This window comes from Podarcis erhardii, assembly GCF_964252035.2.
Source record: "Podarcis erhardii genome assembly, chromosome: 8".
NCBI lineage: Eukaryota > Metazoa > Chordata > Lepidosauria > Squamata > Lacertidae > Podarcis > Podarcis erhardii.
Genome location: NC_138499.1, coordinates 3,558,504 through 3,573,064, shown reverse-complemented (window position 1 = coordinate 3,573,064; position 14,561 = coordinate 3,558,504). Strand labels below are relative to the sequence as shown.

Below are 14,561 nucleotides of genomic sequence, written 5' to 3'. Positions count from 1 at the left end.
ATTGTGGCAGAGAGATAAAAGCAATGTTATGAATAATAAGATTTTGGTTCCACAGAAGCACAGCGGAGTGGACGGTAATAAATTCTGGATTACAACCAAATCAAGATATCATACTTTGCAATAACACGCCAGCTATAAAGTTTGCCTTTTGGTATAAGTTGTGAACCAACGCCACGTAGCTGCGTAGTCCAAAGGTTTGGCTTTACCCCTGGAAACTCATAAAGAACGAGTGAGTTTTTCAGATATGGCAAGAAATAAGACCTTCTTAAACCAGAACTTTTCAGAATCTTAAAGCCAAGTTAGTCCCTGGAGAATGCTTAGTCAAGCAGCAACAAGAAGTTCTACCTCGTAGCAAACTGTCACAACTCCCGGTATGTGCGGTTAGGCATTGGTAGGGGCAAAGCTCGTGCACGGACTGATCTGGCTGTGGGGTGTCGTGCAAACTGAAGCTACCTGGGGGAGTCACCTCTCCACTTCTTGAGGGCTTCTAAGTGGCAGATTGAAGTGCATGTTTGGTATGTATGTGCTGTTTAGAAGAACATCTTTAATCTTCTCGCCCACTTGTGTTTTGTATTACTTCTGAATCTCATTTTAGAAGAACCACCTTGCATTTGGCAAGACACCCGCCACAGCTGCATACGGAAAGGCTCCTGACCTTTAGGAAAGCAGACCCACATCCCCCGTCTGTGCACTTTTAGGTTCAGCAAAACTCACATTCAGCAGGAATGAAAATAATATTAAAAGGAAGAAAGGGGGAAAGTCGCCCTTGACACTCTGGCCCCTGGTTCCTATCAGCTCCTCACCATTGCTATTCCAGTGGCATCTCCTCAAGTGAGGAACTCTGACTCTTAATTGGAGTTTGCCGTGGAACCAGAGATTTTCCTTCCTGCTCCCGATTAATATTTCATGCGCAGAAACAATTATAATCTCATGATCTTTGCGCCATGGCATTAACTCGCTCGGATGGCCCTGCCAAAATTCTGGGAAGAACGGCTTTTGGACTCTCCGTCTTAGGACAAGACGCTTCCTTCCATCAACCTGCCTGCAGGCAAGCCCCTGCATGTCTGCTAAGGAGGCTCTGTGCATGGCAAGAGAATTCTGGGGCTCTTCTACAGCTCACGGGTAGCTCATGCCATGCACTGTTTTTGGTGGGAACATGTCACAGATTGAACCGGCGGTCTCCTGCACGCAAAGGAGAAGCTCTGGCCTGGAACCACAGGCCCTCCTGCACTTCTGTGCCTGTCCCTGCCGTTAGGCAGAGTGAGGTGGATGCCTCAGACAGAGGATGCTGGAGGGTGGCAAGCAGCAGCAGCAATTATTATTATTATTATTATTATTATTATTATTATTATTATTATTATTAATTTATTTATTTATTTATACCCGGCACATCTGGCTGAGTTTCTCCAGCCGCTCTGGGCGGCTCCCAATCAAGTGCTAAAAACAATACAGCATTAAACATTAAAAACTTCCCTAAACAGGGCTGCCTTCAGATGTCTTTTAAAAATAGGATAGTTGCTTATTTCCTTGACATCTGATGGGAGGGCGTTCCACAGGGTGGGCGCCACTACCGAGAAGGCCTTCTGTCTTGTTCCCCGTAACCTCACTTTTCGCAATGAGGAAACCACCAGAATGCCATCAGAGCTGGACCTCAGTGTCTGGGCTGAATGATGGGGGTGGAGATGTTCCTTCAGGTCTACTGGGCCGAGGCTGTTTAGGGCTTTAAAGGTCAGCACGAACACTTTGAATTGTGCTTGGAAACGTACTGGGAGCCAATGTAGGTCTTTCAGGACCGGTGTTATGTGGTCTCGGCGGCCGCTCCCAGTCACCAGTCTAGCTGCCGCATTCTGGATTAATTGCAGTTTCTGGATCACCTTCAAAGGTAGCCCCACATAGAGCGCATTGGAGTCCAAGCGATGGGGTGCAGAACGTGCTGCGGCCAGAGAAAGTGGAGGACACGGTCTGGTTGCAAGTGCCCCTGAGCTACAGCCCTCCCGTTCCAAAACACAGGATTTGCTCCAAAGATACAACAGAACCGTTGCTCCACAAAACGTGTGAGTGTCGATGCGACACACAGAATGCCTTGTTAAAAGGCATATGCGTTCACGTAAAACAGAGTGCTCGGGCGACTAAGGAAACACCTAACCACAGCGGCCTCCGAGTGCCTACCGCTGTCAAAGGTTAAGCAAAATCCTAAGTGTGCAGTTTTGGTTACACTTGGCAACTGCCAGCGCTAATTGAATCTTTGAATCGCAGCTCCCGCGGGCTCTCTTCTCACGGCCGTGAATGCCATATTAAAGGTATAAATGCAGTGATTTAATGGTTAAATTGCAATGCTGAGGCCGTTTCTTCATTGCCTCTGCTTAAGAGCGGTTATGCACAAAATGCATTAGGTGTGATAATCGGGGTGCTTCCTTGAGCAAAACAAACCTTCTCCTTGAGACATTTTTTCAGGTGGAGCGGGAAGATTTTATTCCAAACAGCAACAAGGCATTCAAGCATCCATTCATTTTCTGTTCCCTCCCTTCCTTCCAAAGGGGTCCAGGGCTTCCTTTTAATTTTGGCCACCTGTACCTGGCTCTCTGTCCCCTGAGCCCCGCAATGCTGGGCCACACTATAAAATTAAATACGCAACAGGCAACTGCAGATCTTGTTCACTTTGGGCAGCAACAGGTTGGATGGGAGCTAATAAACTGAAGTTGAGAGTGGAGGTGCACCTTTCCTTTGGGAGTTGCACTGACTGCCTGTTTGCTGGCAGGCCCAATTCAAGGTGTTTTAGGACCCAAATACTTAAGGGGCTGCCTACTCCTATTCCTGCCTTCTCGGGCTCCGCAATCTGCAGGGGACAGCCCTTCTTGAGGTACCTCTGACAGCAGTGACATGGACAGGGTTTTCCCAAGGGTGGTGACATGGAGCTCCCCCTTGAAAGATATATGTGATGGCCCCCCTACATTGGTGGCTTCCTAGGTAAGCACCTGAAATCAGCTAGCTGATTAAAAATCTGCAGCCTTTTCATGGTGTTTGTGGGAGGGGGGATTGTTGTCATTGTTTTGTTGTTTTTGTTTGAACCATTTATTTGTGCTTTTTCTACCGTATATTTTTATCTTGTGAATCACCCTGAAATCTTACGATGAAGGGCAGTATAGAAGTCTAAAAACAAAACAAAAAAATAAAAATAAAACAAGCCTTGCAACACTTGGGAGATTGAGGTGGTGTGTAGCGAAGGGACAACCAACAATGGCGCTAGAGATTCAATCCACTTTAGGTCACGATGTGACCCAGCTGAACGTCAACAGATTAGGAAAAGCTGAATGAAAATGGATGGCGAAGACCCACAGAAAGGCGCACAAGATTGCTCATGGGATTTCTAAGAGGACGAGCCTCAAGGTCAGGCGAGGAAGGCATCCGTCAGCTTTCGGAAAGCAGGCATGCGGCGGCTCGTTTGCCCCCAGCAATGCTCCACTGGCCCTGTGGATTTTGCTCTGGGATTTCCTGCCCAGGCTGCAAAACCAGAGGAGGGGACACAGCCCCAAGCCGAGTGATCCCTGGCAGCCCTGGACCAGCCACGACAGCAGGCTCTTCTGCTCCACGCGGCAGTCGCCAGGAAAGACCCTCCCCATGGCTGTCGCACGATATCTGCACAGATCTGGCGATGCGATAGGGCCCTGCTCGCAGCAGAAGGAAGGTCGCATCAAAGGAGTGAAGCAGCAACCTCTGAATGCTGCTGAAAGGGAGGCCAAACGCTTCGGCTCCCCGCCCCAGCACGTGCACAGGCAATCCAGCGCGAACAAAATTGACCTCCGGGAGGAAATGCGATGGGGCCAAAAAGGAGCAGAGCCAGTACTGCTCACGTCTCCCATTTTCAAAGACATGAAAAGGATGACCGGAAAAGCGCTGCACCGTTGTTGTTTTTAACGCAGGATGAGACCCTCCCTGCCCGCAGACTGACTCACCAGAGCGGTGCATGCACTAGTTATCTCCCGCTTGGACCACTGCAATGCGCTCTATGTGGGCCTACCTTTGAAGGTGACCCGGAAACTACAGCTAATCCAGAATGCGGCAGCTAGACTGGGGACTGGGGGCGGCCGCCGGGACACCGGTCCTGAGAGATCTGCATTGGCTCCCAGTACGTTTCCAAACACAATTCAAAGTGTTGATGCTGACCTTGAAAGCCTTAAACGGCCTCAGTCCAGTATATCTGAAGGAGCATCTCTACCCCCATCGTTCAGCCCAGACACTGAGATCCAGTGCTGAGGGCCTTCTGGCGGTTCCCTCACTGCGAGAAGTGAGGTTACAGGGAACCAGGCAGAGGGCCTTCTCGGTAGTGGCACCCACCCTGTGGAACGCCCTCCCACCAGATGTCAAAGAGAACAACACCTACCAGACTTTTAGAAGACATCTGAAGGCAGCCCTGTTTAGGGAAGCTTTTAATGTTTGATGCATTATGTTATTTTAATATTTTGTTGGAAGCTGCCCAGAGTGGCTGGGGAAGTCCAGACAGATGGGCAGGGAATAAATAAATAAATAAATAAATAAATATTATTATTATTATTATTATTATTATTATTATTAGTTCACATGCTCCAGGGAACAGAATGGATGGGTGGTGATGCCTTAGTGACAGATCGAGACAATCTCTCGGCTTCATCGCTCAGGGTTGTTGGCAAGGAAACTGAAAGGGTACAAAGCCCTGAATGCCTTGGGACCTAAATACTTGATGGAGTGCCTCCCCACTGGATGAGACTGCCCACAAATTTAGGTTACCCAGGAAGGCACTTCTTACAGTTCCTCCGCTAGGAACACTTCATTTGGTGAGACACGCAGGAAGGATTTTTCTATGGTGGTTGCCTTGGCCCTGAACTCCCTTTCCACTGAACCTGGAACCCGCATTGTTGGCCTTCAAGCACTAGGTGCAAAACCTGGCTGTTCAGGCCTTTGGTCAGTAAAGCTGTTGGTTTAATGCTCCTTTCTCCTGTCAGCCAGCAGAAAGTTTGCAGAACTTGGGAGTTAAGGATGTGCAGGGGAAGCAGTTTCTGTCCTGTCCTGAGTTCACTGCAAGCAGTGCTGCTTATGTTCCACCACAGTTCAGCTTCCACTAAAAACCTCCTATGTTATTCATCTCCCTTTTCTGCTATGGCTGAAACTTACGTAATTATGGAATTAATTTCAGTGTACTTCAACAGAATGGAAATGTCAAAGCAATGCAGTAAATAACACAATGATTTATGTAACTCTTGCAGGCTACAAAAAAAAAAACAACAAAACCCCAACGGTGAATACTACTTATTTTTCGCTTCCGCTATTTACATTCCAGACCTCTGATGGACAAGGAACCCACTTCCGTTTCTGACAGAACTGTCCATTCTCTCATCTTGGGAGTAAATCACAACACGATCATCTTCTCCATCATCATCATCATTATCATGATTGCAATGCAAACAGGAATACTCCAAAGTCAGCAAAAAAAGGAGAGCAGTCTGTGATGCAATCGCCTATTTGCTGATAGAACAAATCTCAGAAATGCTAGCTAAGTCATAGAAATCAAGCGTGCAAAAAATTTGAAGAGTTACTGACTGCTTGGAAGTTATGGAGAATGCTGGAATTTTGTGCCCCAGACAGGCACCTGTAAGCCTCTTTAAAATCTGCAAAGGCACATGAATGCCTGTCCTGGGTTCCATGTCCTGGGTGGGGAAGGGAGCCAGGAACTGTGAGACTATTTAAGCCCTGTGTGCTAAGGGTCAGGGTCACAGCTCAGCCACAGAGCATCTCCTTTGCATGTAGAAGGACGCTAGCCTACTGAATTACATTGCCTAAGACACAGATCTTCACCATGCAAATGTGGCCTCTAGGCAACTTTCACTGGCAATGCAGGAGAGGGAGGTAAATTTCCACCTAGATCTTGAAAAATATTCCCCAAAATCTGTAATGGATGGTCATCGTAGCTGCCTAACTGACCAGCAAGCCAACTCCAGTACAGTGGACGCGCGGGTTGCGAACATGATCCGTGCGGGAGGCACGCTTGCAACCCACAGTGTCGCGTCTGCGCACGTGCGGGTTGCGATTCGGCACATCTGCGCATGCGCAAAGTGTGACTTAGTATTCTGCGCATGTGTGAGTGCCCAAACCTCAAAGTAACCCGTTCCATTATTTTCAGGTTCGGCGCGGTGCACTACCCGTAAACACGCAAACTGAAGCGTCTGTAACCCAAGGTATTACTGTACAGTGGTACCTTGGGTTAAGTACTTAATTTGTTCCGGAGGTCCATTCTTAACCTGAAACTGTTCTTAACCTGAAGCACCACTTTAGCTAATGGGGCCTCCTGCTGCTGCCGCGCCGTCAGAGCACGATTTCTGTTCTCATCCGGAAACAAAGTTCTTAACCCAAGGTACTATTTCTGGGTTAGCGGAGTCTGTAATCTGAAGCGTATGGAACCTGAAGCGTATGTAACCCGAGGTACCACTGCATAGGGCAGATACAGGTTGCAATGGGCTCTCAGCAAACCTGCCATTCTCCACCTTGGAAGAGCAACCAGTGTTGATATTCTACGCCAGTGTTTCCCAACCGGTGTTCCGCGGCACACTAGTGTGCTGCGAGACGTTGCCTGGTGTGCCGTGGGAGGGAGGCGGGCGAGTCCGGCGGCGAGAGGCGGGGCGGCGGCGGCATCTCCTGCTGGATGCAAATCCAAACATGGCGGGCGCCTCCCTCGCTCCTTTGTAGGCGGACCATCGAGAGAGAAAGAAAAGGAGGCGAAAGAGCGAGAGAAGGCGCCTGCGCGGAAAGAGGAGCGAGCAGTGCGCCTGCGCGCCGCGGCGCCCGAGTGCAGTGAAATTCCGTGAAGGGGGGGGGGCTGGAAAAGAGAGAAAGGAAAGATTTTTCATTTAAAAAAAAAAAAAAAAAAAAAAAGGAAGAGGGAAAGAAGAGAAAAAGCGGCAGAAGCTGAGGGGAAGGTTTCCGTGAGGGAGAGAGAGAGAGAAACGCGGGGCTGGCGGGACCCCTCCTCTTCCGCCACGCGTCGCCCGCCACCGCCTCAGAATCTCCTCAGGAGCGGCGGCGGCTGCTCCCCCTCGCCCCCTTCCTCCCCCCCAGCCCCAACCCCCAGACGAGGGACGCGAGGCGGCGCCGCTGAGAGGACGGGAAGGCCCCCGGCGGCGGGGTCGGCTCGAGCAAGGAGGGGTGAGCGCTAGCCGGCTGGCTCTAGCCCGGCAAGAGGAGGAGGAGGAGGAGGAGGAGGAGCACGCCGTCGCTTCCACAGCGGCCGCCCCACACTCCCCTCCCCGGGCACCGGCGGGGAGAATGACGGAGCTCCAGTCCGCGCTGCTACTGCGGAGACAGCTGGCAGGTCGGTCCGTCCGTCGGTCGGGGCAAAACACACCACAGCGCAGGCAGGCAGGCCCGTCTCTCCCTGCCCCCCCTCGGACCTGGCCGGCCTGGGGTTTGCACCCCAAACATTCATGTCCACCCCAGCTACACAAGCCACACCTTGCTCTCAGTTCGATCTGTCAAATAACTCACCTAGCATTCACATAAAGAATCTAGTCTATCCTCAAACGTCAGAATGTACCTCCTCTCTAGCTTCCCCCACTTCATCTAGGCACTTTCAGCCCTTACTTAACCCACCCCAGCCTGCTTACTCTTCCTTCATTTGCTATAAAAACTAAATACAGAGAGAGACTGAGAGCTGTTGACGAAGAGCTACGTGTGTGTCTTTCTTCGATTCCAGCCAGAATATCAGCTTTGTGTTCAGCCAAACAGGCCCAGGTTGCGCACTGAATAAAGTATTTTATAATTTTTCATATTTCTGTTTACTTACTATTTCATAATAAAGTAATTATAAAATACTTTCTTTGTGTTGATTTTATTCCTATTAAAGAGAGTTACTTTATATATAGTCAATATAGGCACAGAGTTATTTTTTTAAACATTTTCTAATGGTGGTGTGCCTCGAGATTTTTTTCATGAAACAAGTGTGCCTTTGCCCAAAAAAGGTTGGGAAACACTGTTCTACGCAGCCTCTTTCTCCCCTCTTTCTCTCTCTCGGCTGCAAGGAGGAAGGGAGATAGGCAGCTCAACCACACTAAGCCGGCAGATCCGCTCCCGACGTGAGCCAGCCACAGGGAAAATACTGGATCAGAATATTAAGGAATGTGAACCAGGTTCAGCTGCAACGGTCCCAAATCAGAGACAACAACAGAAAGCAGGGCTGCAGGCAGACTTTAATTGCTCCCTGTTGTGCAGGAGGGCCGTCGTAAAAACTGTTGACGATGGGAAGAATACTTAAAAGGAGGACAAGCAAAGGGGGGGGGGGGTGCAGGGCCTTCTCCCATCCCCTGGCACATGCCCAACATCATCACCAACTAGGAGGCGAGGAACACAAGCGTGAGTCCTGAAATGGACTCCTTGGATTGGAAAGAAGAGAAGCCCCCAGAGACTAATGTAAAAGGTAAAGGTAAAGGACCCCTGGACGGTTAAGTCCAGTCAAAGGCGACTATGGGGTTGCGGCGCACATCTCGCTTTCAGGCCGAGGAAGCCGGCATTTGTCCACAGACAGGTTTTCCAGGACATGTGGCCAGCATAACTAACCCGCTTCTGGTGCAATGGGACACTGTGAAGGAAACCAAAGCGCACAGAAACGCCATTTACCTTCCTACCAAGGTGGTACCTATTTATCTACTTGCACTGGTGTGCTTTTGAACTGCTAGGTTGGCAGGAGCCAGGACAGAGCAACGGGAGCTCACCCTTGTCAGGAGCTCAGCCTACACTCAGGTAGGACCCTGGCAGAGACACATGCCCGACTGGCATGTTCCTCCCTCCTGGCCGATCGTTCAGGAGCTTCAAAAGCTTTATTCTGCCCCAACATCACAGCGACCGATGCCAACCAACACTGGCACACTTAGGGATCCGCAGAGTTTGCGCATCATGCGCGACAGACCTCAGCAACACAGCGTTTTGGCTAATCTACTTTATTTACGTATAAACATACATGGAGCACTGTGACATGGCTCCCTCTCTCTCTAGCATCAGACCCCAAAGAGAAATAACAAAGGACAATAGTCCCACTTCACGGACCACAGTAACACAAACATCCTGTCTCCGTCACTTCCCACTCTGTGAAGTCAAAACATACACCGTCATGTGATAGACAACAATCCCATAACTGCAATCACGGAGCAGGAATTCTAATAATCCTGTCCCATGGATTCGAACCGTCGACCTTCCGATCGGCAAGCCCAAGAGGCTCGGTGGTTTAGACCACAGTGTCACTCGCGTCCCAGGCACTAATGTAATGAACAGCAAAGGTGGCAAAGGTCGGTCGGTGCTAACCTGAGATGCTGGCTGGCTGCCGCTAACCTACAGTTCAGATAAGCCACCGGCGATTCACAGAGCTAAGCAGCCACCCTTGATTTAAACGCAGGCTGGGTTTTGCAGAGAGGGTGAGCGCCAGAAGCCAAAAGCAACTCACCTTAGTCTACCTTTCTGCACCCAGCCTTCCCCAATTTGGAGCTGATGGGAATGGTAGTTCAAAGCATCAGGAGGGCATCAGGTTGGGGAACGGTGGTTCTTCCATTCCATCCATGTCAAATCTCAAGCTGAGCATTCTTTGAAGCGAAGCAAAACTCTCCCTGGTTGCTGCCCCAATGCTTTCTGGCAGGCCAATCACCACCAATTATGGGCTATTTCAAACCCAAGTCCCCCAAATCTAGCACTCTCCCCCACTGGGCTACAGTGTCCACTATTTATTTATTTATTTAGTTGTTGATTTGTATATCACCTTTCCAGCATCTGGTTTGGGACAGTTTTGCCTGAAATGGAAATGCTACCACCTGAGTTTCATTTCACATTTCTTATCCGTTCAACACCATTCCTTCCAGTGAATGAGAGAGGCAAGCCGAAGGCATGTCCATGGGTAGGCAAACTAAGGCCCGGGGGCTGGATCCAGCCCAATCGCCTTCTAAATCTGGTCCGCGGACGGTCCAGGAATCAGCAGGTTTTTACATGAGTAGAATGTGTCCTTTTATTTAAAATGCATCTCTGGGTTATTTGTGGGGCCTGCCTGGTGTTTTTACATGAGTAGAATGTGTCTTTTTATTTAAAATGCACCTCTGGGTTATTTGTGGGACATAGGAATTCGTTCTCCCCCCCCCCCCCACAAAAAATATAGTCTGGCCCCCCACAAGGTCTGAGGGACAGTGGACCGGCCCCCTGCTGAAAAAGTTTGCTGACAGGAAAGGATTTGCAGAAACAATTAATCGAAGTGGAATACAAAAAAAAGGAGGTGTGAGGAGGTCGCTGAAACAAGTAAAAGAAAGTTAATAACATTGAAAGTATTGGATGTGTGTTTTTTTTAAATTGTTTTTGTTTTATTTTTGTTATGTATATGTAGTATTTTTGTCTTTGTATTGTATTGTATGGTTTTGTTATGTTTAATTCTTTTTCTTTTTTTCCTGTAACTTTCAAAACTTTAATAAATATTATTTTTTTAAAAAAGAGAAAAAGTTTGCTGACCCCTGCTCAAGACCATGCAGCTTGGCAACCCTTCATCTTTCACTTGTGTAGGGATGATCAAACCCAAAGACCACCACAAACACATGCAACTTCTGAAGAGACATATGGGAGTGAAATCGATAAAGTTGTGTGTGCTATTTGCCTTAGAACTTATCTGCAACTCCTGGCAACTGTATTCACTATGAGAGAAATGCCTGTGGTTTTCCCAGTAGTGATGTATGGAAGTGAGAGCTGGACCATAAAAAAGGGTGATCGCCAAAGAATGGATGCTTTTGAATTCTGGTGCTGGAGGAGACTCTTGAGAGTCCCATGGACTGCAAGAAGATCAAACCTCTCCATTCTGAAGGAAATCAGCCCTGAGTGCTCACTGGAAGGACAGATCCTGAAGCCGAGGCTCCAAGAATTTGGCCACCTCATGAGAAGAGAAGACTCCCTGGAAAAGACCCTGATGTTGGGAAAGATGGAGGGCACAAGGAGAAGGGGACGACAGAGGACAAGATGGTTGGACAGTGTTCTCGAAGATACCAGCATGAGTTTGACCAAACTGCGGGAGGCAGTGGAAGACAGGAGGGCCTGGCGTGCTCTGGTCCATGGGGTCACGAAGAGTCGGACAACTAAACGACTAAACAACAACAATCTGAAAGACCATATTCTCCCATATGAACCTCTAGCAGGCTCTGCGATCTTCTGGGGAGGCCCTTTGCTCTGTCCCCAGCACCCTCACAGGCACACTTGGTGGCAAGGCGGAAGAGGGCCTTCTCGGTGGCTGCTCCCTAGAGAAGCCAGACTGGCTCCCTCCTTGCTATTCTTCTGCTGGTAGGAGGAGACCTCCTTGTTCCAACAGGCCTTTGAGAACAGGCTGTTTTTTAAGGAAAGGGCTGTTAAGCAGCCCTTTGCTGATTTTATTATCTGCATTGTAATAGAACTGATTTTTCAATATATATTTTAATTTTGCGAAACGGTATGTCTCTCAGGCTAACTGGCCTTGCTAACCAGATGGCAACTTTTCTTTCCGGGAACTGTGCCAATAGAGCAAGAGAAAAGAAACACATTGGACATGCTGAACCGCAAGGCTCCTCGACCCCCTTGGTTTCTCACCCCCTTTCCTGGGAAGAGTCCAAAAGAGTCCCAAGACAGGAGCTTTCTGTTCATGCTCAGGGGAACTCATGGGGCAGGACTCTAGAAGAGGAGGAGAAAGGGGAGGGAACTGAAGGGGAAAATATGCTCTGTGCAAATGGCTGTGAACTCGTGCTTGTTTTGTGAATCTATCACACTTGCTCCTTCTGCCGCCCCGGATGGCAGAATAAAGCTTTTTCTCCGAAACTATTCCTTGAGTGTCTGTTGACTCCCATTTTCCTTTCCCGGGCGCAAAGCTCTTCTCACCAGAGGCAAAAAGGCTACATTACGTTTTAGCAATGATCTTCTGCATGTTTTCAGCTATGTGCATTTTTGTTTGCATTTAATTTTTGTGAGCATCCTTGAGTTCCAGTCTGGGGAAAGGGTGGGATAATAATAATAATAATAATAATAATAATAATAATAATAATAATAATAATAATGTGGTGGAAATTCAATAAAAATACTTTTTTAAAAAAGAAACCAAATTAAATTAATGCCTAAACTCAGTGGGAAGCTTTTAATGTTTGATGTTTTCCTGTGTTTTTAATATTTTGTTGAGAGCTGCTCAGAGTGGCTGGGGAAACCCCTTCAGATAGGCAGCATATTATATTATTATTATTATTATTATTATTATTATTATTATTATTATTATTATTATTTTCTTCCTCTTCCTTCTCCTCCTCCTCCTCTTCTTCTTCTTTTGGGATGACACCTTGGAGACTTTAGCTGGAGACATACAAATTGCTGCTTGCAGGATATAAAGTACTGTAAGAGTCTTTTCTTTAGTATGCATGCAGCAATGTTGTCTAAATGAATGCCGACATGAAAAGCAAACTGACCCAGTTTTGCGGTGTGTTGCGTGGGTTTGTGGAGAGATGCATACTGCGTTGGCAGGGAGTCCTTGGCATAAAAATAACCCTGTTTAGGTCTACTTAATGGTGGCATCGGACATGGCTAGGTGCTACTGATATCAGCAAAAAAAGGCAGGCTTGCCTCCACCTGGTTCAAGGCGGGGAGGGGGGGGCAGGTGCTGCTGTCGGAGCTCAGGACCACCACCCGAACTCACACACACATGCCATGTCTCTTACGGCGCGATCTGTTTGCTGCTTTGTAGAAATGACTAAATCAGCATTCAGGAAGAAGCGCTTCCTCGCAGCTCGTCCGTATTAATTTGTTTACAACTTGGCCTTCAGCGGTTATTCCCCGACTTCAGTCTGATTTCACAAGTCGCTCCCTTGACCTTCAACCCAGGCGCTCAGAGACATCTCTGTGGGCTGTGCGTTGGATACGCAATGGGGGGGAAAGACCTCCATGGATCAGGGCCCTTGCACGCTCGCATTTTAATAGCTTCAAACTATGGGTAGGGGTAAAGGGTGTCTGTGTGTATGTGGGGTGTGTGTCCCCCCCAAAAAAACACACACACACACACACAACAACCCACTGAGCTCTGCAGAGTGCAGATCTCATTCTTTAAAAGCAATTTTTCCGATCGCCAGGAATGCACAGATCAGCCTGGGCGTGGGCTGTGCTCTCAAGGGAAAGAGAGAAATATTTCCACTTTGGTGGTAGGGTGCAGTCTTCAGGGATCCTTGTTCTCTGCATGGCGTGCAGAAGAGGAATGCATTATGGGTTGCTTTTTTAAAAAAAAAAAAATGGACTGAAAAATTTACTTTACGAGAGACAGGTTTCATTTCTCTACTCCTCATACCAGGGGCAGGAAGCTAAGATGAGCAACAGGGTCAAAACTCTCTGTTTCTTGTTTGCAGTGTGAGAAGCTCGCAGGAATCATAGGGTTCATTGGATTGTAGAGTTGGAAGGGACCCGGTTCGGGGGGCTGAGCCCCCTGTTAAGCAACATAGAGGGGGCCGAAGACACCTCAGCCCATAGGAGTTGGCCATAATAATAATAATAATAATAATAATAATAATATTTTATTTATACCCCGCCCTTCCTGGTTCAAAAACCGGGCTAAGGGCAGCTAACAACAAATTTAAAACACTTTAAAACACTTAATTGTAAAAGCAGCATAAAATACAGTATAAAAACATGAATAACAATAAAATTCAAAGTTCAGAAATCAATTTAGGAGGGAAATCCATCCAATAAACATTAGATGATCCCCAGGGCTAGCTGGCTAAATTAGTCCTATTTGGGCCAGCGAGGAGACCAGGAGAGAATTAGCTGTGGAATCCCAGAGCGGGTAATCTTCATAAAAAGGGGAGGGGGAGGGAAGGAAGGAAGGGGGATAAAAGATCAGGCTAAGTTCAAATTAAAGGCCAGGCGGAATAGCTCTGACTTATAGGCCCTGCGAAAGGAAGTTGAATCCTGCAGGGCTCTGGTCTCATGGGACAGAGCATTCCACCAGGTTGGAGCCATCACTAAGAAGGCCCTGGCCCTGGTGGAGGATAATCTGACTTCCTTGGGGCCCGGGACCTCTAAACTATGATTATTCATGGACCTTAAGGTCCTCTGCGGGGCAGACCAGGAGAGGCAGTCCCGTAGATACGTAGATATCTTGGCAATTCTGTATTAAGTGGACTGCTGGAACGTGGCAGGCATTGAATCCGCTACCTTCTGCATGAAGCAGCAGCATGAAAAGCTGCCTACTTCACTAAGGACTAGAATCTTGATTTATTTTTAGGGGGTGGGCTGTATCTCAGGAGTAGAGCCTCTTACATGCAGAGAGGACTCAAGTTTGATCCCTGGCATCTCAGGGCAGGGCCAGGCATATCCCCATCCTGAAACCCCGCATGGTGAGCCCCTGCCAGTCAGTGTGTGCAATACTGAGCTGAATGGACCAATGGGCTGACTCTGTATAAGGCAGGCTCCTAAGTTCCTGGGACACTGAAGCAGACTCTAAGCATCCTTTGCTTTGGCCCCAAGTCCTGCTGAAAGACCTGTCTCTCCCTCCCGATCGGAGATCCCAGCCAAGGAAAAGT

At 48.2% G+C, this 14,561-nt stretch overlaps 1 protein-coding gene across 3 annotated transcripts in view; it reads right to left on the bottom strand.

The window, feature by feature from the left end:
• Positions 1 to 14,561, bottom strand: part of ARHGAP39 (Rho GTPase activating protein 39) — a 201,720-nt gene that overhangs the window by 54,162 nt on the left and 132,997 nt on the right. The window lies entirely within an intron of this gene.